Below are 6,475 nucleotides of genomic sequence, written 5' to 3'. Positions count from 1 at the left end.
CCCTACTAATCAACAACTACAAGCTCCCTGTATCCCCACCCCAACCTGCCCCCGCCATTATACCATACGAAATTATGGGAAACACGATTTTATTTGTTATAACCATTAATGTATTATTTTACTTACTTAAATCATATTAACTTTCGAGCACAGCAAGTTACCTCTGTACACCATAAACCAAACTGGTAATCAATATCGCTAATTAAATATACTGTTGTAGCTATAAAAGATAAGAAGAACGTGCTTGCCACGTGGCCTTAGTTAAGCCTACATACGCCACTGCATCAGAAGCTCAATGTAGTATATCCAACTAGATAAACTTCCTTGCAAGATTAACTTCTTCAAAATCACATATTTTCTGGTATTTATTTTCTATAATCAAGTTTAGTGCACAGCAGTATAAATATTCAGTGTACTGTCTACCTCAAAACCAATTGTATTTTATTGTAGTATAATATTTTTTTTACATTTTGCTCTTTTCCATAAGTTTACGTTTGTATTTTTGAGATATCTACTCGCTTATTTCACCATCATAGTTGGATACGTTTACACCAATCCCGATTTGTTGTTGATAGCTCCTTCCTCGTTGACTCATCAGTTTATTGTTCAAGTCAATTAGTTCGACTCTTAGAAGTTAGAGGTCGTCTTACTTACCCTCGCGTAAACAGGTCGCGTATCCAAGCGACAATGAAAGTAGGGCTAGTGGGATACTCCGTTTTGTTGTTAAGCGCAAAGCTATACAGTGGGCTAGTGACGCTATACTCTTATCAGAGAACGAAACCAAATTTTTAGCGTTATAAGCTTTCCTCTGAGCCACTGTGAAGGTGGGGGGTTGTTAGAATTACAACTTCTGAGAAAGTATTATAATACAAACTTGAAAGTAGAAAATCAAAATATTGTTTTGTTCTTTTAAGAATTTTTTAACGAGTGAGTTTCAGCATGGCCGGCATTAATTTGATAGGGAAAACGCCCGGAAGTACATATTTTGGAGGTGTAAAAAAAAAAAAAGAATAGATAAACTCTGCTTTAAATTTTAAGAAAATTGAATTTTAAAACATGGCCAGAGTTTTAGATTTGTTACCTTTATTAGGGACAAGACATTATTATTATTTTAAGTAGTTTTCTAATAAACTATCAAATTTTTGTTTCTCAGTAAGTCAGTAAGTAATCTGTCAATTTCAAAATAATCAAAGCTTAATACTAGCTATGAAAGAAATATCAGTGAGACAGTAACACTTATGGAAATTTTTGTAATAGCTAAAAAAACTACAGTCATTGGTATAAAATGGAACCACTCTATAATTTGATGTACAGTCTTCGAAAAAAAAAGTTTGTCAAAACTGCAAGTTAACGTATTAAACCTCAAATTACCGACTTGTTTCATACTGTTACGTCTCCGTTTGTTAATTGATTTTCCGTAACTTCGTTCCGACGAAACTTAAGTGACACAAGTTCTTTCTTAATAAAAATTGGTTTATTCTTTCCGAATACAACTATACCGATACACTCAACTTCAACAATCGCGCTAAACAAACGCTATAACGACGAACGTGCTCAATAATATTTCTGACTGCAGATCAGTTACTCACTATCTACGCACACATTACATTACCCTCTTTTATATACCAGCCTGCCCTATATCTAGTAATTACTAGAGCATTCGCCAAAGTACACGATAGTTCTAGAAACGCTGCGTCACAGTAGTCACGTGACTCGCTGACGCAACAACACCTTTCACTACCGGTGGACTCTACATATTACATCTTGCCGAGTAATGTTACATTTTTTACCTCATATTAAGCTAAATATAATGATCTGAAAAATAAATTAAATAACTTGTTTTATATACAAAATTAATAAGGAAACCCAATAGCAATTAGTAAGCTTAATTCCAAAATTGGATTTTTGTTTTATAGACATTAATTTAGGCCTCTACATAAGCTAAATACTGGTGGGCAAACTACGGATATCTCATTGTGTAGCTTTGTGCTCAACTAAAAACAAATAGCTTATGTATAAAAATATGTGCTGTAGTAACGATGTTCTTTCGTTGGCGGGTTCTTTAACATTATCTGATGAAAATAATAAAACCTTCAGTCCACTTACCGATCGTCCCCCAGTGGCACAGCGGTATGTCTGCGAACTTACAACGCTAGAAATCCGGTTTCGATACCCGTGGTGGGCAGAGCACAGATAGTCCTTTGTGTAGCTTTGTACTTAACTTCAAAACAGACAAACCACTTAACGATCACACATTACTTTATTCCTCCTTTAACGTTTCGACAAGCCTGAACACTTGCACATTGTTGTAAATTCTTGTAGGCCTACGTTACAAATGACGTTCAAACCTTTCTAACAATACCAGGACCAATGAAAAATCAACGATAACAAGCAGAGATCCAAATATTTCAAGAAAACGCACTGACTGATTCAACTCACCATTTTAAAATAATTATTTATCTCCATGATCATCTTCCAGTTCACGCTCTCTCTCTCTCTCGAAATATTGTCCCGTATTTATAATCTAGCTTCGAAAGTACGAGAAAAAATTGACGTCAATTCAGAATTTTCAAAGCGTTCTAGGTCTATGTTAAAGTCATATTCCCTTCAGGCTAACAAACAAATTACAACATAAAAAATATAGCTTACAATTAGCAGAACGCATCCACAGTTGAAAATGTGGAGCGTGTTCTGCGGCATTACGTCTCGAACCTTGGACCCAATGATCTGTAATTCAGTACGCTAGTTACTAGTCGACCCCCAAGGAGAATAATGTTTATTTTTTCATGATACGAAGGATAAACATGTTTGGTTGTTTGTTATTAAACACAAATTTTGAGTTGTAGCTGCGAAACTTACCGTTGACCCACCGAGATGCCAGAGAATAAACAGACAGCGAAAAGTAGATTTAATATGGATATTATCGCAACCACTGTGACGTCCCCTGACAGTATAGATCTACTTACATATTTTACAAAAGCACCAATCGTAAGTTTCGCTATCAGAAAACGTAGGTGTAGTAAACGTAAATATATATTTTTAGTTGAAGATTTATTTTAGGACACAACCTCGTGACATCAAACAAAAAGAGGTAGTTAAAGAAAAATACAAATTCTGGCATCGTGGTAGTCACGTGCAAATAAAATGATTACCCAACTCCAAATATCCTTAGTTTTGTAGGATGTAAGTCACTGACGGGTTTTTTTCTTCTTCTTCTGAAATCTCAATAAAGATCTAAACTGATAAGAAGTTATTCAACAATTATAAAAATTTCTAAAGCAGCTACGTTTAAAACCTTCCCCAAATAAATGTCAAGAAGTACGAAAAGGCTGTTGTTATTCTTGTTGTTAAACACAAAGCTACACAAAGGGCTATCTGTGCTCTGCCCACCACGGGTTTCGAAACAGACATACCGCTGTGCTACTGGAAAGGCAAAAAAGGGCTTTAAAATTTCACTTTTGTTTTAAGATCGCTAACATCAGTGGGCAGAAACCATCAAAATTTGTAGAGTCAACAAAATAATCTTGTTTGTTTATTGAATTTCACACAACCACCAAAGTGTATACAGTCTAAAAAGTAATATTGTTTCTTTATTGAATTTCACACAACCACCAAAGTGTGTAGTCTACAAAATAATCTTGTTTGTTTATTGAATTTATCACAACCACCAAAGTGTGTAGAGTCTACAAAATAATCTTCTTTGTTATTGAATTTCACACAACCACAAAGTGTGTAGAGTCTACAAAATAATCTTGTTTGTTTATGAATTTCACACAACCACCAAAGATGTGTAGAGTCTACAAAATAATCTTGTTTGTTTATTGAATTTCACACAACCACTAAAATGTGTAGAGTCTACAAAATAATCTTGTTTGTTTATTGAATTTCACACAACCACCAAAGTGTATACAGTCTAAAAAGTAATATTGTTTCTTTATTGAATTTCACACAACCACCAAAGTGTGTAGTCTACAAAATAATCTTATTTGTTTATTGAATTTCACGCAACCACCAAAGTGTGTAGAGTCTACAAAATAATCTTGTTTGGTTATTGAATTTTACATTTTAGTGGTTGTGTGGTAGAGTCTACAAAATAATCTTGTTTGGTTTTTGAATTTCACGCAAAGCTACTCGAGATTACGGAAAGACAACTAACTAGTCAACACCACCAACTCTTGGGCTACTCTTTTATCAGCGAAACGTTGGATTGACCATCACGTTATAAAAAACACCCCCACAGTTAAAAGGGGCGAGCATATTTGGTGACGGGATTCGAACCGTAGAATGTGTATCGAGTATCCTGACAAAATAAGATTTCCTTCACACAGAATACTTCATTTCAGTTGAGGGGGGTCTTGAAAATTCCCACTTTACAGAAACATCATGGGGAAGAGACAAAGTTGTGTCAACATATCGAAAACTTCGATCATCTTACACGTGATCATATTATATCCTGCAAGTCAGGAGGGGCAAATAACGCCCCTGTTTATAGCATTTAAATATTTGTATTTTTTTTAAATTATTGACAACTTTATGAACGTTCAATACAGTATTTCTTTTATTTATGACAAAAATACAAAACCCTATAACCCGTGCGCTCGGGTTTTTTAAATTTTTGGCTCAGTTTTTTTTCAACCTACGTGTTTTTCTAGCATCATAAATTCATTAAATGTTCTGTTAGGGTAGAAAGAAGGGTATTTTAGGATGAGTTACTTTTATTTTACCAATAATATTTTTATTTTAAATAGGCTACGTGAAATATGATTATTACAGATCATTCCTGGCGACGTATACGCACGTGAATACGTATAAACTACCCACTAATATTTACCGGTGAAGATCACTGAGCCAATAATTATATGTTTGTTTCCCAATCCTGCTTATCTCTAGCTAACTGATATGACGGAAAAACAAACTTAGACAAACGTAGCCGAATAGCAAGTGGATTTTCTTCCTAAAACTAACATCCAATTAGTGTGTTCAATACTTCCCAAAACACAGACCGTAGCTGACAGTCTTTTTGGTTAGTTTTTTGCCAGTTTATCAAAACAACTTATAACTTAAATATCCTTTTTAGCTGTTTTGAAAAAAAGAGGGGATGAATCTTTGACATAATTAATTCAAAAATATATAATAACAACAACTTTTACAGTAAGCAAGCTCTGTTTTAATGATTACAGCGTTTCGACCAATAATATTGGGTCAACATCACGTAACAGTTACAATCGAAAAGGTATGGGTCCACATCACGTAACAGTTACAAATCGAAAAGGTATGGATCAACATCACGTAACAGTTACAGATCGAAAAGGTATGGATCAACATCACGTAACAGTTACAAATCGAAAAGGTATGGGTCAACATCACGTAACAGTTACAAATCGAAAAGGTATGTGTCAACATCACGTAACAGTTACAAATCGAAAAGGTATGTGTCAACATCACGTAACAGTTACAAATCGAAAAGGTATGTGTCAACATCACGTAACAGTTACAAATCGAAAAGGTATGGGTCAACATCACGTAACAGTTACAATCGAAAAGTTGATTAGGGAGGAACACACGTAAGAACAAGTAGATGTTGAAACTGTCCACAGTTCTAAAGAAAGCTATATAACAATGCTTTGTTTCTAGAATTGGTCTGATCAATATTACAGAAAACATACTTTGTAGCTAAACCTCGTAGCAGTGCGTCTACCAAGGAAAGTGAATTCATTTCTAAATATCAATAACTTTCAATTCAATTAAGGTTATATATATATATCGTCCTCAAACTTATAATTATATATTATAATAATAATAAGTTAATATAACTTAACACAAGAAATACTAAAAACTTTAAATAAAGAACGTTTTCAAACTTTTTTCTTTAACAAAATCACAACTTAAGTTGAAAGTTGGGGTACAATAGTTATGACGACTTGGAAAATTGGAGAAGTTTTATAGTTTCATGCTACAATACAGCTATTTGTACATAAAATCTACAGATGTCGCTGTATGTTTTATATCTACTCTTCTCGCTAATCGATAGCCAGTATTTTAAGAAAATGAATTCCTATTTGTTCTACCTGAATATTACTTTTGTCATCAATATAATACAAAAGTTTTTATTACCTGCATGGCGCACACTAGTCCTAATCAAAACACCTGTTCCACCCTACGAACTTAAACTGACCCACGTTTCCTTTCACGAGCTATTGAATTAACAGCAACAACAACGATGTTTACTGCGTAGTGCTAGCGCTGTTAAACGAACTGACGTCATGAAAGGATGAGTATTTCGTCACAACAGTGGGTGCCTCGAGCATAATCGTTGGATTAAACTTGGGGAAGATTAATGATGGACTAAACATCTCCTCTTATACCCGATTTACTTGACCAATCAACTACTAAACATCTCCAGTTATACCCGATTTACTTGACCAATCTACTACTAAACATCTCCTGTTATACCCGATTTACTTGACCAATCTAC

General features: G+C 34.3%; 1 protein-coding gene across 1 annotated transcript in view; it reads right to left on the bottom strand.

The window, feature by feature from the left end:
* The window catches only part of LOC106475741 (growth factor receptor-bound protein 10-like), a 24,517-nt gene extending 18,262 nt beyond the window's left edge, over nt 1-6,255 (bottom strand). The window contains exon 1 of the mRNA XM_013936415.2: nt 6,115-6,255. The gene's annotated coding sequence lies outside the window, so the exon portion shown is untranslated. The remainder of the gene's footprint in view (nt 1-6,114) is intronic.
* Between the last annotated feature and the right edge of the window lie 220 nt (nt 6,256-6,475).

Source organism: Limulus polyphemus, unplaced genomic scaffold (genome assembly GCF_000517525.1).
Source record: "Limulus polyphemus unplaced genomic scaffold, Limulus_polyphemus-2.1.2 Scaffold9086, whole genome shotgun sequence".
NCBI lineage: Eukaryota > Metazoa > Arthropoda > Merostomata > Xiphosura > Limulidae > Limulus > Limulus polyphemus.
Note: the sequence above shows the minus strand (reverse complement) of the source record. Positions and strands in the feature narration are given on the sequence as shown.